The 27,875-nt window shown below is 40.0% G+C and overlaps 1 protein-coding gene across 1 annotated transcript in view; it reads left to right on the forward strand.

Annotated features, from left to right (window-relative positions):
* Nucleotides 1-1,629: 1,629 nt before the first annotated feature.
* MARCHF10 (membrane associated ring-CH-type finger 10) overlaps nt 1,630-27,875 on the forward strand; it is a 564,123-nt gene continuing 537,877 nt past the window's right edge. The window contains exon 1 of the mRNA XM_044055213.1: nt 1,630-1,707. The gene's annotated coding sequence lies outside the window, so the exon portion shown is untranslated. The remainder of the gene's footprint in view (nt 1,708-27,875) is intronic.

Raw genomic sequence — 27,875 nt, forward strand, 5'->3', positions numbered from 1 at the left:
CTCCCCAATTCTAACTTCCTGGGTCCTGTCTGTGAGTCAGTTGGCTATCCACTGGGTGACATATAGGGTTGTAACTAACCTCTTGAGTTTGTCAACAATGCCCAAGTGGGGTATTGTGGTAAATGCCTTGGCAATGTCAAGGTAGACAGTTTGAACGATTTTGCTCTCATCCATTGCTTTGGCGACCTTCTTAAAGAAGTCCACCAGGTTGAGTAGACATGATCTGCCCTTGACTAAACCAAACTGGGTTGGGTCCAGTGTCTAGAGGTTTACTATATCTCTATTGATCATCTCCATGATAATTCTTTCCATGGCTTTACATATAAGACTAGTGAGACTGGTGAGGCCCTCAACTACAATATTGCCGACTGATCCTAAGTATCCAAAATGACAATCTGGAACACATTTTATATATTAGTTCTATTAACCTGAGACATTGACAGAGTAAGAGAAGGTGAATTAATATACATTTTCTGAAGTAAAAGAAGTCAATAAATTCAGTTATTGACATTAAGTGTAATTCACCATCTTTCCTCCAAAAGTTACCAGTTTTAGGAGTGATTGAGAGGGACAGAGCTAAAATTTGGTTAGTCAGCTGAGAGGAATGTATGTATACATACGCAAGACTTTCAGTCCTTGTTAGCTTCCACAATTGCGTGGCTGCTGGGTTCGCCAGCGTGTCCAGTCTGGTGGTGGTCACCATGACCAAATACGATGTTGTATTCTTGGGGGGGGGTTACTACAGATTTAAATAATTGTCTGAATGTTATTATATCCCACATGCAGCAACAAAAACAACACGCAAGGTGTTTAAGTATTAATTATTACACACATTCTCTCTCTGTTTTGTGCAGTGGTGGCACTGCAAATTAGTCTTACCACCTGTCCCACTTTGCGAGGGACAGTCCCTCTTTGGGCAGTTGTGTTCTGACAAAAAAATGTAAAAATGACAAATGTCCTGAGATTTTAAGACAAAATTATTTCCTATATTTTATGTAATAGTTGCATAAATGTTATTCTGTATCTAAAATACCTAAATGTTATAAGAAACAGAATAAGCAACTAAAATGCTACAAGAATAAGCTTTCATTCAGGCAAAAAATTAAGTTCTATCCTTTGTACCGACCGTGGGTATGTATGTGTCGGCCTGTAAAATCTGATGTCTGTACCAAAAAAGTCCCACTTTGGCTATTTGAAAAGGTGGCAACTCTAGTCCCAACTGAAAAATGCGCAAACACAGATTTCTTTCTGGACTTGCAAGTTGTTTCTGAATTTGTGCAACTAAAACAGCAATACTTTCGCGTTCTAAATCCGTACCGTACTCGCTCGCTCGTCCAAATCTGGACTACGTTAAGAGTAGACAAAATGATTTGCTTGCTTTAAGCCAGTATCCTCCACCTAAAAATGTAATACCACCCTAATACAGGCAGCAAGCAGTACACAAGGGAATGCTGCGTTATCGCAGCTACTATCTCTAATATCAAATAGCATTCAGATTCACGCTTGTTGTTACCTCTCATAACGCATGAGCCTAGGGAGCGCATGCGCGGGCGCGTGAGCGCTTTTTTTTTTTTTGTTTTTTTCGTTTGTCGTTATAGTAACGGACGCTTTGCTGGGTTTGAAGTGTTTTAGCACAGGTTTGGATAACAGGCGTGGAATTCACAATTCTTGCTTTGCTGGCTGTTAACAAACCGCAACTATTTACAGGTACTGTCGAATAAGGACGTTTATTTTAACAACAAAGTATGAGTACGTTGTGAGGCAAGATTCAAAGACATACAATTCACGTATTTTTAAGAGTATTATTTATTTAATTTCTTGATGAATCAAGATGATAAATACGTTTATTTTGCTTGCGTACAGATTCGTTTTTCAAGTGTCACACATTATTTATTTTTGGTGTCTGGAAAGTAAACAATACAGAGTCTCTAGGGGTGGGTGGGAGTATGATCCAAAAATACTAAAATTGTAAACTCATTCATGCTTACATTAAAATGAACTTGGTAACATTAACAACTTATAGAATACATAATTATATACATGAATGAGATAATGCATTTGGATTTACAGTACATGAGGTAAAACATTCATTTTTAGTTCTCTGAAACTCTGCACTGCAAGGGACTGCCATTTTTTTGACAATGACACAAAGGTCACACAGGGCAGTGTAATGAAGTGTATCTTTCTAGGGTGGCTTCACGATGCAGGTGAGTTCCAGACTGTGTGTGTGTGTGTGTGTGTGTGTGTGTGTGTGTGTGTGTGTGTGTGTGTGAAGACTTCTGGTGACAGTACTCATGTGTGTAGCACATGCATAGTGTTTTCACAAATGCAACTCAAGTAACATACACAGTGACGTAATGATTTCAGTTATAGTGAAGTGGCTTATTTTAGGACATGCCAAGATGCACAGTAGCAAGCCCTGCCCCTCGGTGTGCCTTGGGCCGACACTTGTCATTATAATTAGTAAATATAATTTTATCATTTTAAGTTCTTAATGAGATGAGAGATTTAAAAAGATAGACTGCTTGGCGATATTGTACTTGAGGGCCTCACCAGTTCGTTTCACGCAGAAGTGGGCGTGTCACAAATTGAGTGACAACCCTGTCTGCATATTTAATTTGCTCATGCATACATGATATGAAAATATTAAATGTATGCAAACGGTTAATACAGTATCGCCCAGGAAAAAGCTGTTCTTAGTAAAAGGTCGTGCCAATGATACTGAGGAATTGTCGGCTGTGACACCTGCACCAAAAAAACAAAAAACAAACAAAAAAAAAAGAGTCTGTTTGGACATTAATTGGGAATTGGGACAGTGAACCATCGCATTCCGACTCTGACAAAGAGAACTATAATGCTACACGGTAAAAAGCCTGACGGCATGTGTTTGACGGTTTTGTTTCTTTGCTGATTATTAGTATATATTATTAGTGCAATAAAACTTGTCAATTACAGATGTTGGTAAACAGTTTACGGTTATATTTACTGTCATATTACAATGTCAGTGCACTTTTTCTTCGGTTGTACATTCGGAGGGAATGCATATTCATGAATGACATATCAGGGGGGTGGGTTTTGGGCGGGGCTTGCCACTGCGCATCTGGTGAGGCCCTCAACTACAATATCGCCAAACTTACCACCTCTGCCTTAAGTAAGGTGAAGTTTGCTTTAGAAAAGTTTTTCACTGTGGTTTCCTTGGTTGGGGGTGGTGGTGGGATGTGGACATCCAGGGTGATTAGTTTATGGTCTGATCTAACCAGTGATGGGTTGACCTCTGGTGCAGAACACCTGTCGCCCATGTTGGTGATGACCAGGTCCAATATGTTATGGCCTCTAGTAGGGGAGTTTACCAGCTGATCCAGGGCATTTGAGTTGATAAATTCCAGGAAGTGGTGAGCCTGGGAGTTTGTACTCAAATAGTTCTCCCAGTTAATGGTAGGGTAATTGAAATTGCCCAATATCAGGGTGTTCGGTAGGAACTTCATGTTTTCCATGCATAATCTAAAACATAGTGTTATTATTAGAGTTTCAGTCGTTAAGTACTATTATGTACTGCCAGTTGTAATACTATAGTGACATGCATAGTTTAAGCATCTATGTTCTTTGTGCATATTCTACCAGAACAGTCTGCATAAGATGAATTAGGCAAAAAAGAACATAGCAATTCAAGATACACAATAAAGTATGCTATTGCTAACTCCCTTTTATAGCAGTATCAAAAAGTATTTGGGGAATGGCTAAAGGGGAAACTTGTCTTCCTTACAAAGTGTAACAGAAAGTAGAATTAGCTAAAAATTATTTAGATAACATAATGTTGAAGCCATCACCCCATACTACTATGTTTAAGAGCTGAGTGGTATCCTGGAAATCTTTTCTGCAAAATCACTATGTCTATTCTGTATCATTTACTGTCCCTTTATTCCTGCTCCTCATTATAGTAATAACTTGATGTATACATAGACAGAAACGAACAATAATTTATTTTATCTGATGTGTGTCCTTGTTATGTGATCTACATAGCATTTAGTTGTGCTACTTTCTGTTATGATTTGCAGTAGGTTGGTACCCATCTTACCCCCCCCCCAAGGGTTAAAGGGATGATAGTCTCCTCTATAAAGCATAACAGAAAATAGAACTGCTACTTGTTAACATATTCTTGTCTGCTTATGCTGAAGAAGTATAACAAAACACATTTATGCAGTTTTGGTATGCATGTCTAAAAAATTGTACTTGTGCCCTGTAAAGTGGTAAAGAGGGATGCCAACCTCTCCTTACAAATGATATTACTGAAATTTTTTGTCTAACCCCAAGTTATATAACTTCTTGTGTATGAGTCACTGTCATCTTCCTAGTTCGAAATCACTAAACCACAGTATAAGCTAATCATTTATTTCATGGAATTTGACAGGTTGTCTAGCATGTGAAGTTTTGAAATTATGTCAATGTGATCTCCAACCTCTAAGCACCACCTCAAAGTGGAATTAACCTATATTAATGAAAAGACATAGCATTTTTGTGTAAAAGCTTTCAGGAATGCTACTTAAGTCAGTATTTAAGCAAGCATATACTATATATATTTCAAAACACACTGCAATAACGGTTCACAATCAGTTTTCTAGGAGTCTGTTTAATAGGAATGGTGTTAATTGAAATTCACCTGACAGGGGAATGCTTTTTGGTCAGATAGGTCATGTGATAAATTAATTTTTCTATTTAAGCCACTAATTGTTTGTATTTGTTCGTTCTGATGAATACTAGTAAGTCAAAAGCTCTTAAATTGTAATAAAGATTTTGTTGTTTTTCCTCATCTAGTTCATACTTAGTGGTTTATTTATTAATACACTATATCTGTCCTTGAGGCAAATGCTTCCATATGTGTAAGATACCGTGCAACTGGTCTTGCCAACATAAATGACTAAGAAAACAAGAGTCACATGTTCCCCACCAAATGAAGCACATAGACTAAAAGTTGCTAAATTGTTCCTACAGATAGACTACTGATCAGAAGTTAGTTGCTAGTGCTGAAGTCAAGAACCAGCGCTTGTACCAAGTACATGACTATTGTGAAGTGCCAAGTCTGATTTTGTCAGTCGACATTTGTATACAGTGCAACTGCAGTTGATCAAGGAGACCATAAAACTCCTGGGTCACACCAGAAGGAGACAACTCTGTCTAGTATGTCTTACCTGGTTAAAAAGTAAGTAATGAAGAAACAACAAATCCAGATAAGACTGCCTATGTGGAATCATCTTGGCCCTCTTCAATGTGATCCAGTCATATTATTGGATTACAAAGAATAGCAAGATTTCCTATCCATGATGCCCTACTATTTGAACTCCAGTATTCTGTTCACTTCCAAGAACACTACAAGCCAGTCCGTAAGGAGTTTTCCCATAATTTCACCCAGGCAAGCATGTGGTTGACTACACACTGCCCTGTAATTCTCACTGATAATGGAGAACACTGGACCAATGTTGTGGGTGTCCGTGCTGCTTAGAATGTTATGGCAGTAGCGTAGTTTGACAGCAGCATACTGCTGCAGTAACATTCTAAACCTTACCATAACTTTCGACTGTCCATGATTTTGATTCAAATTTTAGCTCTGTCCCTCTTAATCTCTCCTAAAACTGGTGACATTTGGAAAACAAGTAATGAATTATACTTAGTAATTAGTGACAATAACTAGAGTTGTAGACTTCTTTTACTTCAAGAAATGTATATTAATTCACATTCTCGTATTCTGTCAACATTTTAGCTAATAGTACCACTATTTTAAAATGCATCCCTAATTATTTCTGGATTTGTCTCTGATTCTGTTGAGAGCTATGCTTATTACTAACCCTAATGCTGACGGTTAAAAAAGCAAATCACTGTCCGATGCTAACGAATCCATCTAACAAAAAACAATTGTGCAACTTTCCAATCTTGCAGAATGACTAGGATTTTGCCTCATACTTTTGCCATGTCCTGCATAAAATGATTGATTTAATGGTGAACCAGTGAAGATTACAGTCAGTGAATATTGTCAAACAGAGTTGCATACTTCTTATTGCTCATTTAAGAACAATGCATGTAGATGCAAAACCTGTTGTATAAATGTTTTAATCCCTCTTACTTTCCCTGTCCCATTTCAGAAAATGTATGTTGCAAAAACTGTTCTGGGTTGTGCTGCATTATTTTTGCCCTATTTCCCACGAAAATCGTTTGATTTTAATGACAGGTATTAGAACTTCATCCTCCTTATTTGCCAAACAATTGGTGATGTAAAACATGTTCCAACAGCTTTTTTTTTAATGTACTGAAGTAAGAAAAAACAGCATTGCATTCATGACTGGGACTTACGCATGGTTCACTGTTTTCTGTTATTGCCTAATTTCCTGCACACCCCCAAGTTCCTTGTATGCAGTAGAATCCCAGTACCTCTGCCTGGCTGTATGGCACAGAGGATGGAATCCTGAATGTGACCCTGGTGAATAGGATTCAGTTAGTAGCCCCAGCACGGAAGGAGCCAGGTGGACAAAGGAGTATGACTGGCTAACCTCCCGGGAGGGGAGAAGAGGATGAGAGCACTAAGAGGCATACAAGTAGCTGTGGTTTCCTTGTTGGAGATCAGGGAAACTACCACTTATACTTTAGTTAAGGGCAGGGCTGCCTGAGAGGATGTGCTTCTTAAGGAAGTGAGGGGATACCCTTCCCTTCAGCGAATTGCACATACCCTCCCGTATGCTTTGCTGGATACATGTGCTGGTGGTTGGGGGGAGTAGGTTAGCATGTAAAAATCTCAAACCAACAGGAGGGGTATCTTATTCAAAGGCCCTCCCAGTTGATCCTTATCTTGGTGATATGGAACAGATGGGTCGACTGACCAGGAAGGGGACTAATATTTGACAGACAGCAGAGACAAAGAGAAGAGAAAATGTAAAGTATAACCACACTATAGTACTTGTTCTCTAACCCCCAATTACCTCTGCTGTTATTAATAACCTGTAAAGCAGGATCATTGGTGGTCCAGCCAACACTTCAGTTACCCCTGATTCAAAGAGGTCATCCTTCCAGGTTTGTATCTCTGCTATCCATTTCTTTATTCTTCTTGTTACTTAATCTTCTGTTGAGATGTCCACTCTATCCTCAATCTTCCCAAGTACCTTTCTCATCTCCCCTTGTAAAAGCCTAACATTACTATACAAGTTGTTGATGAGATCTCATTCAGAAAAAAATATAATGCAAATCCTGTGCAAAATAGCATATTGGATTAATATCTTAGACTGCAGCATGACTGATTATATAATGGTTATATGAATTAAGATATCTGACTAGATAATGCGTTATAGGCATAATGATGATATTGCGTAGTGGCATTCCTGCTTTTATCAGCAACAAGGATAGTAATATTACTTTTAGAAAATGAACTGTTTATCTATTTATTTAACATTTGTTTACCTGGAAAGTCTGACTTGGAACAAGCCAATTTTCAGCGAAGGCCGTGGGAGAAACACTCCAGGCACATGGCTTTATAATGTGGGAGGAAATCGGAGCACCCGGAGGAAACCCACACGGACGCAGGGAGGACATACAGACTCCACACAGAAGGCACCCCAACTGACAATTGAACTGGAGAACCTCTTGCTGTGAGGCGACAGTACAAATTGCTGCACCACTGTGTCGTCCAATAATAGCAGTAAGGCACTCCATGACTGTGTACGTAATAACATCATTCTTGGGAGTTTAAAGTTCTTTGTTTCCTTTGTGTTTTGATCTACCTCAGGAATGTTGTTACACAGGAACATTTGCCCTGTCATTCTGTATTATTGAACTGATTTGGAGGAGATAGATTTATTTGATTGCTAGATAAATGGAGCTGACCAAAGACCCTTTTCAGTTATGACCTAGGCCAAAGGCAGCGTGAGCAAACAAGACATAAGTATGTTGGTTACTTATATTATAGTATCAAATATAATTAATTCATATATGTTATTTGCTAACATGCTAAACGAGTTACACCCAATCTTGTGAATAGCAAATGACACTTAAATGTGGTAACTTTAACCCTATCCTTAACTCTAAAATTGTATCCCTAATGCTAACCCTAAATCCTGATCTCTAAACCTATCTCTAAAGATCTCTTCCTAATTCTATACCTAAGACTCTTAACTGTAACTCAGAAAAAGCTATTCCTCACCCTAAAGCCCTAACCTTAACTGTAAAAATCAAGACATAACTTCTTTGTAGTACCTCCCAGGATGTGCAGTAGCAAATGCTTCCCAAATCCTACTTGTACCATCACTTCACAGCGCTTCTTAATAACGGTGATGCAAACCTGATGAAGCATTTCTCGTAAATATTTATTAAGTAGTGATCATTGATGTTATGAGCAAAGTGAAACGGTTTTAAATTGCATTAAATTTCTCTTACCCATTTTTATCAGTCATTTTCTTCTAGACTATTAGGCTTTTATTTTCAACATTATCATGCCACTTACTGCTAACACCACTGTGTTGCCCTTCCTTAGGAAAGTATTACCAAAAATAAAGGTTGCAAAAAGGAAATTACCTGCGTTTTTATTGAAAAACTGTATATGTATGCTTCAATGTAATTTATGGAAATATTTGGAAGCTCCAGTAAGCACTACAATTTTTCATTGCAAGACATTAACTTTCTATCCTTCAGCTTAATAATAAAATGTATAAAAACCCAGCAGGCATTAAGTCAAGTGCTCTATTTTCCATATACATAGACTGATGGATAGATAAATAGATGTAGGTGCAAAAATAACTTTTTTGGGGATTCCTAGCAGTGGCATAAGCTAAGAAGGACATGCCCGCACATGCACAGTCCCAACCCAGAGGTACTACAGTCAGCTAATGCCAAACTTTATTCTTAATGCTTACCCTAAACCTTCATTCCTAACCCTAAAACTCTATACTTAACTCTAACCTTTAAAACATCAGTTCAAAGTGCTAAGCATATGTGTTATAAACTTAAAATTTTTAAAGTGTGCTTTTCATTTTTTTCCCTCAAAAGAGGTACGCAGTTCATATTTCGTGTAAAATTCATGGCTAAACTACTTACGCACAGTATCAAGGCAACAGCCATAACATAAGTATCCATAAGTAATTTTCGAATCCTCCCTATCTTTTGTTTTGCTTGAGGTAAAAAGGCCCTTGACCTTGCCCTTACAGGACTACAGTTCTAAACTTTAGCTGCTTTCTTAGTAAATGTTTTAGAAGCAGTCATTAATACAGTTTTTCAAGGTGGGAATGCCAACATTCTAAACTCCTCACCACTTTTCTTCAGATATGCAGAAATACAAAGCTTGTTATGAAAAGTGTAGCATGTCGTCATGTGTATATTTTTAAGGCTATCTAGTGTTTTGGTTTGTAATGCAACTTATTTTTTTAATATAAAATGGATTTTTTTTGAGATTTGGGAACAGTTCTCCTTTTCACCAATCAGACAAAGTATACTTGGCAGCAGAGAGCAGGGGTAGCTGCTGGCACTGTAACCACAAAACACTTTATCATTTGTTTGTTTTAATCATAAATTTTATCATTTTATTATTTTTTTGCTGCTATTAAAAAGTGTGTAATTTAGCTGTGGTGTTTACTGTATTTTTGTTTTTGTTCTTGGCCAACTTGTTTGTTATAGTGACCTTTGCTCAGTTAGTTTGCATTTGTAATATTTGGCATCAGACCAGTATAGGAAAAGACCTCTATTGGCTCCGACTCCTCCATCACATCATAAGAAAAGAAAATCAAAAATGTTGGATCAGACTTCATCTTCAGATCCAAAGCAAAAAAGAAAAGAATTATTGGATCTGACCTCAACGTTGGATCCAAAACATAAAAAGACTGAGTCGTCAGATCAGACTGCCTCAGATCAATCACAGACATTGTCTAGTCCATCAACTTCATCAAGCCTAGTTGTCTTACTAAGGACCAGATATTCCCCTGCCATTTACCTTGTCCCCTACAGGGTCCATTCATCCTTTTTGGAAAGACCCAAGTCTCCATCTATAATTTCCTCTTGATTTTCTAGGAGTCTTATGGAAAAAGATATGGAGAGATTGGTGAGAAGAATTCTCTCAGTGCAGAGCCTGGCAGGTGTCCCTTTGGCTCCTACCCCTTTGAGTCAGGAGGTCTGATCTTCCATTACCCTCCCTTACCAGTTTCTCCTCAGAGTCCTTCCATGAGCCCAGAGTCCTTGGATCCAAGCTGTCTGACTTCATCTACCTCGGATCTGAGGATATCCTTATCATTGGATCCGAGACTTGCTCTGAACACTTCGTTTCAGTCAGATCTGGACAGCTCTTGGAGCTGAGGCTACCCTGTTGGCTCTCAGGTGGTAGAGTTGACTCTGAAGTTTTTGGAGCCATCTCTGCACCTCTGGGCCTCAGCCTGGGTTAGATTGGCTCTGACATATGCCTCGGGAGGATTTTCCTCAGAGCAGGGAAGGACTATGGTCCAGAAGCTTGCCTTTTCAGACCTGGGGTCATATCCTTCTCTGGGGAGGTCTGTCTTTGAGGTTATGGAGAGAGCCTTGTCTACCTCAGCAACACAGATGGTTCCTACCCCCTCAGATCCTCAGTCCACAGCCTTGCCATCTCTGTGCTTGGAGTCTCCCCTCTCTTCTTCACAGAGACAGCTGGTACCTGAACCCCAGGCTTCCCATCAAGGTACCCCGACTTCTTCTGATACCTCCCCAGACAGCCCACTGAGGAGATCCCCAAGAAAAAGATGTGCAAGAGGAAGCACTTGGATTTCCCCAAGGAATCTATCACAGAAGATACAGACTTTGAAAGTGTAGGGTCCCCATGCTCATCTCTTGATGATGTCTCATTTGGAGACATCCTTGAAATCCTGAAACAGAGGTGGCTTTAAGCCCAGCAACCCTTCAAAGAGTCTGTATTCCTGGAGGCATTCGGTACTGGCCTGTCTATCTCTTGGGTGACCCCACCCCCAAACAAGGTCATTGAGTTGATCTCTCAGTGGGCAAGGAAGGATCCCGACACCACTGAACCAATACCTCAGAGACCAGACAAAATTATGGCAGCACCAGAGGACAACAACAGACACTCCTTTTGTCCAAAACTTCTTGGACAAAAGGAGTGTCTGTTGATGAAATGGAGGCCAGAAGAAGAAGGAACATGCTGAGGAGAGTTCCACTGTTCACCCCCACCCATCAAGGAGTCTCGGGCGATGGACAGGTTTGGGAAACATGTATATGCCTCAGTAACCTTCGCTTTAAGGTCACTGGACTATCTGGCACATTTCACCAGGTTACAGAGAGACCTCATAAAGGAACTTTCTGACACCCTCTCAGGATCCGTTTCTGAAGAAGTGCATGCATCTATGACTTTTCAGTTGGCTACCATGCAATCGATTTCCAATTCTTCCATGAGGCTCATTTCAAATGTAGCTGAAGGAACCTCAAGGGCAACAGGTTCAGGCGTTTCCATAAGGAGGCACGCCTGGATGTGCTTATGTGACTTTGCGGAGCTCTTCAAGTCTTCATGCATCAATCTTTTGCTGGCAAGCCTTTGTTTGGTCCCAAGGTAAAAGACACATTATTCAGGTGTGAAAAGGATGGAAAGACCCTGTCTGCCATGGGCATTCAGTTTTCCACCCCTCAAAGATCCTTTTTCAGGAATCAAATGTGGTTCAAAAAGTCCCAGAGACGTTTCCAGGACACACATGGAGGTAGTTCCTCCAGGGGTAGAGGAGGAACTCCAATGGTAGACACCGCCCCTATGGCAGAAGTGGCCCGCAAAACCAAGGTTCCAGAGATTCTTTATTTGGCAGACTCTTCCAGCGTTCCTGAAAGGAAGGCCGGTTGCCCCTCTCTGAAGGCAATTGGGGGGTCAACTTTCCCTGCATCAGAGAGCCTGGATAGATATAGCAACATATACTTGGGTGCAGAGGATCAGTTCTAAAGGTTATATAATACCATTTTCCCTTTCTCCTCCAACTTCAATAAAAATCCCCAATGTTTCACCCAGTCAGAGGGAACAGGCAGCAATTCAGGTACAAAGGCTGCTAGAAAAAAAGGTCATCAAAGAAGCCCCGCCAGACCAGATAGAATCTGGAATTTACTCAAGATTTCTTTTAGTGCCAAAGAAGACAGGGGACTGGAGACCAGTTCTGGATCTCAGCAACTTAAACAAATCAGTTCAGTGCCCCGAGTTCTGGATGATCACTGTTCAGTCCATTCTCCCCTTTTTGGGCAAGGATGACTGGATGTGCTCGATAGATCTTCAGGATGAGTACTATCACATAAAGATGAACAGATGATCCAGACCATACTTATGCTTCTGGCTGGAAGTCAGTCATTACCATTTCAGAGGTCTGCTCTTTGGTCTTACTACAGCCCCCAGGGTGTTTACCAAGTGCATGGCAGTAGTTGTAGCTTACTTGAGGCTGCAGGGATTCCAGGTGTTTCTGTATCTAGACAACTGGTTCATTTCCACCCTGACCAGGTATCAACTGTTAAAGGCAAAAGACCAGGTTTTCCAGACATGTTCTGTTCTGGGGATAACCATTAACTATGAAAAATCTCAACTAGAGTCAACTCAAGGTTTAGAATTTATAGGGGCACTTCTAAACGTAGAATCATCCATAGCATCACTACCTCCCTCATGAGTTCAGACAATAAGATCATAGATCAGAAAGATACTCTGCAGTACCAGGATTTCAGTCCATTTGATTCTTCAAGCTCTGGGTTCAATGGCAGATATTATTACTCTAGTACTGCTAGCCAGATTTCACATGAGGATTTACAGTGGATATTAGCAACAGAGTGGTCAGTACTCTACCAACCCATGTCAACTCCAATATGAATCACCCACACATGCAAAAGGGATCTTAGGTAGTGGGTTCAGTCGGATCAAGTTCTACAAGGCCGTCTGTTCATTTCCCTCAGCTCAAGGCCGTAGTGATCACGGTCACTTCCCAGTTGGGGTGGGGGGGCATTATCTAGAGAAAACAGTCCAAGGCACTTGGTCTCCTGAAGATGCCAGCTTGCATATCAATGTCCTAGAGGTGAGAGACGTGCTTTTAGTGTTGCAGGCCTTTCAAGGTGCTCTTTCCTCAGGGACAATTGCAATTCAAACAGATAATATGTCAGTAGTTTGGTACATCAACAAAGAAGGAGTGACCAGATCTTACCCTTTGTGTTAAGAAGCAGTCAAGGTGTAGTAATGGGCAGTCTCATCCAACTGCTTTCTTATAGCAATGCACATTTTGGGGAAGTCCAGCATGATAGCAAACAAGCTGAGCAGGTGCATTCTTCTACCTCACGAGTGGTCTGTCGGCAAGAATTTGACAGAAATGGGGCCAGCCTTGCTGTGATTGTTTTGCATCTCCCCTAAACAATAAATGCAGCATCTACTTTGCCCTAATCCCCCCAAAGAGGTAATCACCGAGGGATACTGTACTTCACAATTAGCTCCCCGATTTACTTTATGCTTAACCACCAAGTCTGCTAATTCCGAAATTCCTTCAGAAAGCTACCATGTTGAAGAGCAAAGTCATCCTGATTGCACCTTACTGACCTCGATAGGTTTGGTTCCCCTTCATTTGGCCTCACTTACTTCTCAAACCGTGGATTCTGGATCTGACTCCTGACCTCCTGTCTTACCCGACAGGCATGACCCATCCAGATATACCAAGTCTTAAGCTGACCGCCTTGCTTCTCCAATTCCATTAATAGCCAGACAACCTATGCTATCTTCCCCTATCTGACACATACTTTTATCCTACCATAAACCTTCTACACTTAAGCTCTACTCCAGTAAATGGAGAAGACTTGTTTACTGGGCACATCAAAATAATGTTGATCATTTTTCAGTTCCTGCACATAACATCCTTGATTTTTTGGCTGTAATTTTTAAAGAAGGAGCTAGTTCCTCAGCAGTTAAGGTCCAGTTAGCAGCGATATAGAATTTTTACATTGGATTTGAAGGTTCTTCCATTTCCTGTCATAAGCTCTGCAAAGCCTTTTTGCGAGGCACTCTTCTTTTAAGGCCTCCTATTAAAGACCCTACTCCCCCATGGGACCTGAATCTAGTACTTCAAGCACTTATCCATCCCCCTTTTGAATCAGCAGCTAGGTGTGACCTTAAATATCTGTCCTGGAAAACAATATTTCTAGTTGCCATTACTTCTGCCAGGTGAATTTCAGAGATTCAAGCCTTGTCTTCAAAACCACCATACTTAATCTTTCACAAGGATAGAGTTACATTACGAACTAATGCATCCTTTGTACCTAAGGTGGTATCAAACTCTAATATCAATCATTCCATTTATTTGCCAGTATTCTTTTTTAAATGTGCTAACAAGGGGGAATACATGTTATCTTTCCCTACATAGAACAAAAACATCAGGAAAACTGTCCAATTATTTTTTTCATTTTCAGAAATAAAGTTGGGAAACCAGTTGCCAAAGTAACTTTAGACATATGGCTGATTGTATTTCTTTCATTTATAACAAATTGGGCATTGATTTATCAAAACCATTACAAGCTCATTCAGCTAGATACATGGCAACTTCTTCAGCTTTTCCTTCTAGAGCGTCCATGAATGACATGTGTGCAGGAGCAACCTGGGCTACTCCCCATACCTTTATTGTTGTTGTGTCTTTCGGCTTATCCCGGTTAGGGGTCGCCACAGCGGAACTCCAGTCCGCTAATGTTCGGTAGTGGATTTTTACATGCCGAGTTACCAGCCTTGATGCACAACCTTCAACGAAGGCACGCCCATTCATGCATGCCTCCACACAGAAGACACTCTAGCTGCGAATCGAACGCGACAACGTCTTGCTGTGAGGCGACAACGCTACTGCAGCACCACTACTGTGGGTAGATCTGGTCTCCAGAGGTAGAGCATCATTTGGTTCAATGATTCTCAGGAATATCCTTCCTTGAGTCCACCTGGGATTTTAGGTAGCTGGGGACTCTGTCCCATAAATTGAGGGCAGAATGAAAATGGGCAACGTCAGATAAAGAAGTTATGTACTCACCATAACCTACCATCTGTGCTGTCCATTTTCATTCTTCCTCCAACCCCCATCCTTAGAAAACTACTGGAAGAGTGAGTGGTTAGGGGACGTCACTTCCATGATTTTGAGCTCCAGATATAGTCTCGTCACTATATGACAACCAATATTTCTTTCTGCTAACATCTGCAAACAAGATCTGAGGTACTTGGGGTTGGTGCACTCTGGTTTAGGGAGAAGCTTGAGAGTTTTTGTTTGCAACTAGCTTTAGCAACAGCTGAGTCAGATCCGAGGGATCCAATCCAAACCCATAAGTTGAGGAAGAATGAAAGTGGACAACACAGATGAAACGTTATGGTGAGTACATAACTTCTTTTTTCATATTACGTCTAATTTGGTATGATTATTTAAACTGTAGTTTGTTTTTTGGTATTATTTTTAAAGACTGTAAAATTATTGTTCTTAAAATGGTTTGTAATACTTTGGAGCTTTTCTCCCTGATCCTCCACTGAAAAATGGCTCCTGCCCAGTTGGACTCTCCTGGTAATCAAATGTCAATAAGTAAGTAATATAGAAAGTCATAATCAGTGCTTGGCTAGCATGGTTTATGTAAGACTAATCTAAATAAATATTTTGTGGACCCATTTACAGACTAATTTTATTATCAAGTGCCTATTTTATAATTAAGAGTTTTTTTTTCATGGGGACAATACCCCACTGTTAGTTTTTATAAAAAAGGAAGGGGTAGACAAAACCCAGTGACTACACTAAAGTGGGTTCCAGTCCCTGTACAACACAAACATGTAATATGCTTAAGAACACTGGGCAGGATTCACTGTTGGTGAAAAAAAGAATTCCTAGCCAAAAAATGTCCCTGTTCTTGCTCAACACCAGGATAAAATATATACCTAAATGTGAATAAGTACCTATTCATACCTTATACCTCTTTACTCCCCCTTCTTCACTCACTTCCTTACTTCTATCAGTTTTTCTTCCCTGACTTTCTCTCTAAATATACCATAAGCCGGCCTTTCTCTTACTTCATATTGCAATTCATGTTTGTATTGTACAGACTTACCTTTAATTTCTCTATAAACTGAATAAAGTTTCTCTACATATCAAATTATTGTCTTAAAACTTGTATTTATTCTTAATCAAAGTTTTCATATTATGTTTAATTAGGTATAATTATTTATAATGTAGTTGTTTTTTTTGTATTATTTTTAAAGGTTGTAAAATTGTTTTTAAAATGTTGTGTAATACTTTGGAGTTTTTCTCCCCGGACCTCTGCTGAAAATGGGCTTACCTAGTTGGACCTTCAGGGTAATCAAATTATAATCAATAAATAAATAAATAAATAATATACAAACTCATAATCACTACCTGGATACCATGTTTTATGTAAGACAAATCTAAATAAATATTTTGTGGAGCTATTTCCAGACTAATTTTATTACCAAGTGCCTGTTTTATAATTAAGAGTTTTTTTAGTTGTGGGTAATACTCCACTGTTGTTTTTCTGAAAAAGGATGGGGTAAACAAATCCCAATTACTTAAAGCACCTAATTAAAGTAGTCAGTTGATTATGAGACTAAGTCATTTATTCAGTGATGTCACCATTGTTATATAAATTCCAGTTCATTATGGACATGCACAACATTGCATCAGTTAAGAAGCATCAGTTCAGACAGAACAAGGAGAAACAGACTAGCTAAAAACTGGTAAAGGTGTATGACAAGGCTGCATACTTTCCCCATACCTGTTCATTTTGCATGTAGAATAAATCGGAGAGAAAAAAAAAGACTGCATTCAGAAATCAACGGTCTGAAAATTGGCAGAAGACTTAATGGCAAATTTGTTATGAAGATGATACCATGGTAGTGGCTGAAAGTGAGGGCGAACTGAAAGTTCTGTATATCATAATCTCTAAATGGGCTTACACATTAACACTGGAGAAAATATCTTGACAAATGACAAAATAAATAATTTAATTTTTGACAAAGAAGAAACAGTAGACAACTTCTGCCTGACTTGGATCAGTGATCAGTAGTGTAAATGACAAGTGGTCAAGAAATCCAATGACAAATCACTATTGTCAGAATAGTTATTTATTTATTTGACATTTGTTTACCAGAAAAGTCCGACTGGGTATGAACCCATTTTCAGCGGAAGCCTGGGGAGAAAAGCTCCACAGTACACATTAAACAGAATTTAAAAAATTGAACAATGGTTATAAATATTAAGACAATAATAAAGTAGTACAATATGTGAATACAATAAAAGAAAATAAGCAAAATATAAGGCAAGCAAAGTTGACAATACATTATATACAAGATAAAAGATTTCCTACTATGCATGTTTCATAATGATGCATGAAAAATATACAACAGAATAACTAATAGGTCGTAAAAGACATTTAGATAAGAACTTCAAATACAGAGATATGTTTTCATGTACAAACATTCAAAGTGTTAAAGTTATGGCATTTGCAGTAATATTATATGATTGTAAAAGCTGGACAGTGAAGGAACAAGATAGGATCTGAATCAATGTCTTTGAACTGTGGAGCTGTTGAAGGGTATTGCATATATCATGGACTGCCCAAAAACAAATCAGTTTTGAACTAGATCAAACCTGAGATTACCCTGGAAGCTTAAATGACAAGACTTCAGTGTTCTTTGGACACATAATGTGAAGAAACATATTGTAAAAAGATATTATGCTTGGGAAGGTTGTAGGACACTGTAGTGGATTAATACAATAACTAATGCTATGGATGCCCCTAAATCAAAGCTGTGATAACTGACTGAAGTTCAGGACAATAATCCATAGTGTTGCCATGAGTCAGTATCAAAAGTGAAGCAAAAAAAGTTCCCAGCCACAAATAAACAGCTCCAACAATTTATTTTAACAGAGTACAGTTAAAATAAATTGTTGGAGCTGTTTATTTGTGGCTGGGAACTTTTTCTTGCTCCGCTTTTGGTTTTAACATTATTATTTGACTTTTTATGAGTCATCATCAACACAAAGGCACTTAACAACAACAGGCATACACAAAGTAAGATTCTATACTTCTGGTTCAACATTACATGTTATCAATAGTGCTTCCCATAAAGATCAATGGCTGTCTGGAATACACTCTCAGCAGAGTGGTTGTTTGCAAACACAGCAACCATATATTGGATGGGACAAGTAACCATTGTCTGCTATCAAAATCTCTTTCTATGTTGTTGTTGTGTCTTTTGGCTTTTCCCGGTTAGGGGTCACCACAGCGGAACTCCGGTCCGCTAATGATTGGTAGTTGATTTTTACGTGCCGAGTTACCAGCCCTGACGCACAACCTTCAACGAAGGTACGCCCATTCACGCATGTCTCCATGCAGAAGACGCTCTAGCTGAGAATCGAACCGGACAGCGTCTTACTGTGAGGCAACAACGCTACCGCAGCACCACGGGGCAGAATTAGAAAGAGTTGAAGACTGAAATTAAACAGGGCTATGTGTTGAAATGGATCTACTTCATAATGTCGACATTTTAGAATGCCGACAACCATATGGTCGACACTGTATGGCCGACATTCAAAATCTCGACATTATGAATAAATCCACCCCGTTCCACCCCCCCCCCCCGTAACTTTAATATAGATCCATTCTTTCCATTCCGCACTATAGTGAGATGCCGGTTTCCCATTGTCGGTAATCCTAATGTCGATCATATGGTGTCGGCCATATGGCTGTCCACATTCTGGACTGTCGGCAATGTCAGGTAGACCCGTTGAAACATGCCTCTGAGAAATGGATATCCATCTTACACATGCATGCCCTGGAATTCCTGTATTTCAATTGCAGGAAATTTGCAGAAGGATATATGGCAGCTTTCCATATTTAGACAACTTAACTTATCTTTCCAGAGTCTTTTTCAAAGTGTCAGGAATTTCTCACGTAAGTGAGACATCTCTTACATAAGCTAGGACTTGAAGAGAACATTCAAAATTCTTTTTCACTCCTTCATACAGGATTGTGTTCCCCAGGGTGTCAGCTAGATACCTCAGTTCAAAGAGTTTTTCTTCTACAGGAAAAATAGATCTATATTTAGATCTATTTCTAAGGCTTTCCACTTAGACGTTTCACAGTGGGAGGGAATAACTCAGGATTTTGGGTTTCATGATACTCTCGGCAAGATGCTAATGAGGAAGATACCGTGATATTTGAAGTCTATTTTGTCACAGTACTAACATCCCTTCTTTTCAAATTCCAGTGCTGTGGTTTGTCAGAAGAGAAGTCACTTGGTGGAGACAGCAACCTTCCTTAAATCTAGGCCTTCCCTTCTCCCTCTCTGCTCCAAAACGGTTAGTCATTACAGATGCCTCGGACTTTGCTGGGGAGCAATTTTAGGAGAGATAAAAGTGCAAGGAAGGCCAATTGTTTCTGGCCATGGCTCACTTACTGAACCACTCTCTGCATTCTTAACTCAATTCCTCAAACCTTTACTACCATTAGTCAGGGCTAGAATCCAGGATACAACACAATTCTTGAAAATCATTGAGGATACTCAGCTTGAGCCCGAATGGTTGATGTGTACATTGGATGTAAAATCTCTTTATACCAGCATACCACATTGGGCAGGGCTTCAAGCTTTGGAACATTGGCTCACCAAGGCTGAATTATATCCTCCAGGCTTTAACACTCTGCTTATCTGCTTGACTGAACATGTCCTTACCAAAAATGTGTTCTATTTCCAAGGGGATTGTTATTGGCAACTGCGGGGTACGGCCATGGGGGCTTCTTTTGCCCCAATTTACGCAGATCATTTTATGGCCTACCTAGAGGAATGCCTTATATACAATCCCCTACACAACATATACCTGGTAGAAATGGACATATGGAGGAGATATTTAGATGATTGCTGGATGGTGTGGCGTGCTGATGCAGATTATCTCCAAGAATTTTTGGAATATCTTAACAACAATATTTGGGGGATCGAATTCTCTATTACATCACATAGGGACAAAATTGATTTTTTGGACGTCACTGTATATCGCAACAGTGGCCATACACTTAACACCAAAATCCATCGGAAATATCCCCAGTTCAACACTTTGTTACATGCAACCAGCATGCATCCACGTCACACCATCCGCAACATTCCTAAATCTCAATATTTGAGAATACGGAGAATCAATTCTTCTTATGAGGATTACACATATGCGAAGGCTGATTTACAATCCAGATTTTTGGATAGAGGTTACTCCATTTTTGATATTGAATCTGCCAGAATTTGGTCGGACAGGCAGGAAAGGAATACATTGTTGGAATATAGGGAGAAAAGTAAACATTCTAATTGTGAAAACATCAGACTCATCACCACTTTGGGCAAAAATCATACAACAGTTAGGCAAGCAGTGAATAATAATTGGAATATCCTGTTAGCCAATGAATTTTTGAGGGGTATCCTGGACAACCAGTGCTCGTTTTCATTTAGGCGAGGAAAAACACTGGGGACATTGTTTTCCCATTATAAGCAGAGGGAAAGTGGTGGAGCGAAATATAAACAACTTACCATTACGGGGAATGAATTATTAGGAACATTTCGATGTGGACACTGTATTTCATGTGCTCAAGTTAACCAGTTAAAACAGTTTACAAGTTCTAATACTAGCAAAGTATATGATGTTAGAGTCTTTGGTAATTGTTCCACTAGTTGGGTTATTTACTTGGCAACATGCCAATGTAAATCATTCTATGTTGGCAAAACATCACGTTCATTGAGAATCAGAATTGGGAAACATCGGAGTGATATTTGTAATCACAAACTGTCCAATGCTCTATATTTACATACTACTAAACATCCAAGTGCCAAATTTATGTTTACCATTATAGATAAAATCACTGGAAATAGACACAACCAAACAGGTTGGCAAGGGATATTAAGTCACAAAGAAAAATACTGGATTACACATCTTGGTGCATTATTTCCACCTGGTCTGAATGACCATTTATGATCTATTAATATATGACAGTCATTGTATCATGGTTTGGACATATAGTATAACATACTTAGATTGATCTTGTTATAAATACACCTTTAATATTCATTTTTTTGTGGTTATGGATATATAATCTTATTAGGAATATTGATTCCAGATTATAGTAAGATGTAGATACAATTTATATTGTCATATATTTTTATACATTTTTGCCATTTTCATCATCTTGTACATTTTATTGGAATTATTATTCTGTTTAAATGTATATATATACATCCATGTGTCATGTATGTATATTCTTTAGTTCTACTGTGTTAATTTACTTTTGTATCATGAGCCTGAAGCAAATTGACTCTTTTCCTATTGGTTAGTAGTAATATATATTGACGTCTGGTTGTGGTCCACATGTCTGCATTTTTACACTCACTGAAGAAGGCGTGTGCCGAAACTAGTTTGAGTTACTGAGAGTCACTTTGAGTTGGACATTTTTGTCCGTTTTTTACCTCACATTAAACTGTGGAACTACTATGCTGGCCTTTTGGTGTTTTTACAGACAATACCACAGTCATGTGGTACATCAGTAAGGGGGAACCAGGTCATATCTCCTTTACAGACTAGCCATGTTAGTTGGGATATAGCTTCACAACACAGTCTCACTCTACTGGCATCCTATATTCCATCAGAGCAAAATTCTGTGGCAGACAAGCTGAGCAAGACAATGGTAGTCCCTCAAGAATGGAAAGTAAATGAGGGAGTCTTCCAAAATTTGATCCATCTGTGGAGAGTTCCTCAAATAGACCTATATGCCTCCTCTCTGAACAATCAACAGGCAAAATTCTGCTCCTGGATTTCATGCAAGATGCCTGGAAGACAGATGACTTTCCCTTTCTTGGATAGGGATATTCCTGTATACTTTTCCACCCTTTCCATTAATATCCAGGGTACTTTGAAAGATTCAAATAGAATCCCTCCAATCATTGTGATGATGACTCCCTCCTGGCACAGGCAACAATGGTTCTCCCTTCTTTAGGAAATGGTCAGGAGCAATTACAACAAGCTTCCTCACAGAATGGATCTTCTAACATAAGATCGGGGGGGGGGGGTGATACACTTTGAACCCAGTCATCTTCAACTGACTATCTGGATGACAGAGTCTTAACTCCTTTTAGGCAACTGTTTACTGAAGAAGTGCAGCATGTATTAATAGAGGCAATAAAGCCTACTACTAGCAAATCATACATTAGCAAATGGAAAAGGTTTTCCATTTGGTGTCAACAACATAACTAGCATCCATTCAGGGATAGTTGTTCTCTGGATTTGCAATATTTTTATGAGTTATTATCCTATGGCCTTTCTTACTACTCCATCAAGATTCATTTATCATTCATTTCAACATGCCTACCCATGGAGCCTCCTCGTTCAATGCATTCTCATGTGAAAATGTTTTTGAAAGGGATTTTTGCACAGGAGGCCTCCAAGAAAACCTGTGGCCCCTCCTTTGGATCTTAATTTTGTGTTAGAGAAGCTAACATATGCTCCATTTGAACCAGTTAATCTGGATGACTTGAGGCTCTTAATGTGAAAAACTGTTTTACTGATTGCTCTGACTTCTGCAAGAAGAATACTGAGTTGCAAGCTATTATGGTGAGTCAACCCTATCTGATTTTCTGCAGAGACAGGCTTTATTTGAGAACTAATACTTCTTTTATGGCTAAAGCAGTATCAAAGTTTACTTTCAGTCAAACTATCCATCTTCCTGCTTTCTTTCCTGAACCTAAAAAATGATGGAGAAAGGATACTCCATACTTTGGATGTTCACAGACAGCTTGGATATTGGCTTGAAAGAACTAAATCTTTCAGATCTTCAGATTTGTTGTTTATTTCGTGTGAAGGTAAGAAGAAGAGGCTCAAATTAACCTATCCCATTTGGTTAGAGGTTGACCTTACCCATCCCATGGTCAATAATTATATATTGCCTTGAGAATAACTTCAGATTTAATTCAGATTTCCTTATTTTCCCCTGTCTTTCAGCATTTGATGGCTTTAGGAGTAATATTGCCCCCCCCCCTTCTTACAGAGAAAGGTCTTTGTTTTAGGATGTTTTTAGTATCAAAGAAAGAAACATCATGGGTATTTCGTTTCTCAACCTGCTGCCTCTTATTTCTGTTTTCATTTTTTTGGTAACCTTAGATTTAAAAGATGACCGTTACTATAGCCAGAGTTTTCAAACATTTTCTTTTTAAGGGTTTTCCGTGTCTGTATTACACTTTCAGTTCTCTGCATTACCCTTTGTGTTATCCTCTACCACAAAGGTATTCACAAGACATCTAGCTCAAATGACAGCCTACTGCAGACTGTAAACTTTATTCCTTATTTAGAAGACTTGCTTATCTTTGCAGAGTAAGTTTCAAAGTGTCAAGAGTCTCTCAAATTTCTCGATTTCCTTCTCAAAATGGGTTTTCAGAACAGTAAAAATTCTTGTCTTATTCCATTCAATAGAATGGCATTCCTGGGGTACCCCCTGTGTACGCGTATTGAAAAAGCTTTTCTTAATAGGATAAAGTAGATCTGTTTCTAGATCTATTTCTCTTTCCACTCAGTCCAGCACTTTGGTGTAGGAATTTCTCAGGGTTTTAAGATTGATGGCATCTATCATTCTCATGATTCCTGTAGCCATATTTCACACAAAATATACATTAATAAAAGACAAATTTTCAATGGTGCCTAAAATCTGTATGGTTCCATCATTAATACCCATTGACCTTTCAAATTCCAGTTTTGGAATTTGTTAAAATGAAACTGTTTTGGTAGATAGACCACTATTATCTGAATGCAAGTCTCTCATTCTACCTTCCAGCTCCACTGTAGGCTGTAACAACAGATGACTCAGATTTTGCTTGGGGGCTGTGTCTTTGGAGGTATAAACACAGGGTCTTTGGAACAAAAAAAGACAGACCAAAATACATAAACATAAAAGAGATGTTGTCAGTAATGAATGTTTTCAACTTTCTCAATCATCTGTGAATCCCAGGATCATTACATGTGGTTACAGACAACACCATAGTATGTGGTACATAATCACGGGAATTCCAGACCTTATCCACTCTGAAAATTAGGCATGGGAGCTGTGGATATAGCATTCAGCACAGTCTCACTCTACAAGCATCTTCCATTCCATGAGAGCAAAATGTTTTGCCAGACAGTCTGAGCAGGACCAGGACATACCCTCTCATAGGTTCATAGGCTCATAGGTAGGTACTAGGCTATTGGCCCTAGGGCCTGTATAAGCCTAGCCAAAGGTACCCTGGCTTTTGCCACCCAAGAAAATTATTTTCCTGTGCCACTGTTGAGCAGAGCCACAGAAGTGATCCCCGAGGTGAATTTCCTATCTCCCATCCAATCATCAAGATTTTCCTTGAAGAGTGCTAATGAGGAGCTTTGTTTGATATAGATAGGTAGTTTGTTCCAGAGTATGGGAAGTCTCTGGGACAGGAATCTATCCCTCCAGCATGTTCTGTTTATTGCGGTGACGAGGTTTAGGTCACTAGAGCGTGTAGCTCATAGGGATTGGGATTTCTTTAAGTAAAGCATGTCTAAAAGCTCTGGGTTTGACATAGCTTTGTGTGTTAGGCAGAGATCGCCACTGAGTAGGCGATATGCAACAGAGTAAAGCTGCAGTTTTTTGAGACGGTCTGCATAGGGCATCTCTTTGAGGCCGGTAATCCTCTTTGTGAGGTATTTCTGTGGCCTTTCCAGTTGTTGTAGATGTCTTGTGAGGTACATACCAAAAGGGGCATTGTACTCTATAATGGGTCTAATGAGTGACGAGTAGAGGGGAACAATGGCCTCTTTTTTCCTGGATGAGAAACCTTTTGTGATGAGGTGTGCCACATAGAAGGATTTCCTGACTACTGCAGCGATGTGATTATCAAAGGAGAGAATACTGTCCACCTGTGTCCCAAGGTCTCTTATCACACTTTCGGTGTTAAGTAGACTACCACCTATGTGGTAGTTCATGGGTACTGAGTTTTTACCAAAAGGAATGACAATGCACTTTTTGGCATTGAGCTTGAGGCCATGGCTTTGATACCAGGCATCTGTCTCAGCAAGGCCCTTTTGTAGGATGTCCACATCTTTTGGAGTTTTGATTATGGCTCCTAGTTTGCAGTCATCTGCGAACTTTGTTAGCCAAAGACCTTCTGTGTTGGCCTGTACTTCAGAGAAGTAGATACCAAACAGGAGAGGACCTAGGACTGAACCCTGTGGTACTCCACTTGTCACTGGTCTGAAGCTGGATTTAGAGTCTGCTACTTTCACAGTGTGGGTTCTGTCAGTGAGCCAGTTGGCAACCCATCTTGTGACATAGGGATTTATACCTAGTTTAGTGAGTTTATCTATAATTCCAGAGTGGGGGATGGTGTCAAAAGCCTTGGCGAGATCTAGATAGGCTGTGTGAACCACCTTACCCTCATCTACGGCTTTGGTGTCTGCTTCAAAGAAGTCTATCAGGTTTAGGAGACATGATCTGCCTTTTACAAACCCGAACTGGGTGGGGTCCTGAGTTTGGAGATTACCAGTGTCATTGTTTATAAGTTCCATGATGATACGCTCCATAGCCTTGCAGACCAGGCTCGTTAGGCTAATGGGGCGGTAGTTTCCGGGGTCTGTGGTAGCTCCCCCTTTGTGGAGTGGGATAACTGTTGCTGTGCGCCATTCAGTGGGCACATAGCCTGAGGTGAGGCTATGATTGAACATGGTACTTAGGTGGGTTGCCAGTTCGTTCTGTAGTTCATGTAGAACACAGCCTGGGATGTCATCAGGTCCCATGGATGCTGTGTTCTTGGCTCTGGATAGTGTGTTTTTTACCTGTGCAGCCGTGATTACAGGAACTTTGCATTCTTCTGGTGTAGAGATGGGCCCTTTAGGGGATGACAGAGGGGTAAAGTTAGCACTGAACCTATCTGCCAGGATGTTGGCAATATCCGTTGGTTCTGTATATTTAGTGCCATTGTGCTGTAACTCAGAGCAGATCTGAGTGTTGCCATTGAGATTCTTGACATAGCTATAGAATGCTTTGTGGTTGTCTTTAGAGTCAGTGGCGATTTTGTTTTCATAACTAGCTTTGGAGGATTTTATGAGAGATCTCAGCTTCTTATTGAAGCTGACCAGGGAGTTTCACCAATCATGGGATTTTACTCTTTTTTGCAACAGTTTCTTTCTTCTGTTGTAGAGTTTGTTTATGGCAGGGGACCACCAGATTGGCTTCCTTTTTTGGAGGATAGCATCTTAGTTCTGTTAGGGATTGCACGATCCATGCACTCATGTAAGTGCTTATAAAGTGCATTTGTGTAGGATTCAGCAGTCATACCTCTATTGTCCATCAGCATGGGTGTCGTGAAGTTTGCCACTTCTGTCTTAAGAAGCGTGAAGTTGGCTTTGGAGAATTTTTTTACTGTGGTTTCCCTAATGGGGGGTGGGGGAGGGATGTGGATGTCTAGGGTGATTAGCTTATGGTCGGATCTGACCAATGAGGAATTGACCTCTGGTGTGGAGCACCGGTTGCCCATGTTGGTAATAACCAGGTCTAGGATATAGCTGCCCCTGGTGGGGGTGTGGATAAGTTGATCCATGGCATTGGAATTTATGAATTCCAGAAAACGTTGAGCACAAGAGTTTGTACATGAGTAGTTTTCCCAGTTAATGGTATGGTAATTGAAATCGCCCATTATTAGGGTGTTAGGTTGTACCCTAATATTTTCCAGTGTATTAAGAAATGAGGAGTGGGAATCCTGGGACATGGTGGTGATCTGTAGCAAGCTACAATTTGGATTATGGTCTTGCCCAGAGTTAGTTGCACTTGGATAATCTCAGATGCATTATGCTGAGCAACTAGCCTGGAGGTGTGGATATCCTTAATGAATATGGACACGCCTCTGCCTTTAGTGTTTCGGTCCAGGTTAGGTGGCCGAAAGGTGTGGTATGAATTATAGCCTGGTAATGCAGGGGTACTCTCTGGAGCCTTGAACCAGGTCTCTGTCACTGCACAGATGTCGATGTTCTCCATTTTAAGGAGTGCCTCGAGAGTGCATTTTGAGGTTTAGATTTCTAGCATTGAGTAGCAATACCCTCAGATTCTTCTTGCCTGTACCTGTTAGGGTGGTGAATTTGTCATTTGAACCTTGCCTAAAAAAGGCACTGTAGGGGTGGCTAGAGCCTTAGCCAGTATCCAGAATCCCAGGGGCGACAGGTGCAGGCCATCTCTGGCAAAGCATCGTGGCTTGTCGATCATGTCATCCCAGGCAGACAGATACTGATTCCCTTAGAATGACACCAGAAGCTTAGCCAATTGTTGAAGTCAATCATTTTGTCCTTGTACTGTGGTATCATTCTGGGTGATGGCAGGATGCTACTCAGGGCTAAGGTCATACCGGCCTGGGCTACAAGATCGGGCAGCTCCTCCATGTCCCTTTTCATGTAGTCCAAGGAGGTACGTCTCAGGTCATTCACACCAACATGGACAATGACAGAGTCATATTTGTACTTGTTGTGGAGTGACTTGAGTGCATGCCTTATGTGGCGGATCCTGGCACCCGACAGGCAGCTGACAGTAACTTTCTCCTTGTTTAGCCTGGTGACTGGAACATCAGTGTGCCTGACTATAGAGTCACCTATGACTAGAGTGTTGGGTACATTGATGTTATGTGATCCTATCTCGCCTACATTCTGACTGATGGGTCATCCCTCGGCTCCGGCTTATGCCAAAGAGCGAAGTCTCTTATTGGCTGAGCTTACTATATCCCAGGATGCACCACTACCAGTCCCCAGATCTCGTTTGCGCTTCCCTGCGAAGACGGTCTCGAGCTGGCTGGGCTGAGTAGTTATTTTAACTAACTTTTCTGTCAG

The sequence above is a fragment of the Protopterus annectens genome, chromosome 13.part0 (assembly GCF_019279795.1).
Source record: "Protopterus annectens isolate FY-2018-M chromosome 13.part0, PAN1.0, whole genome shotgun sequence".
NCBI lineage: Eukaryota > Metazoa > Chordata > Ceratodontiformes > Protopteridae > Protopterus > Protopterus annectens.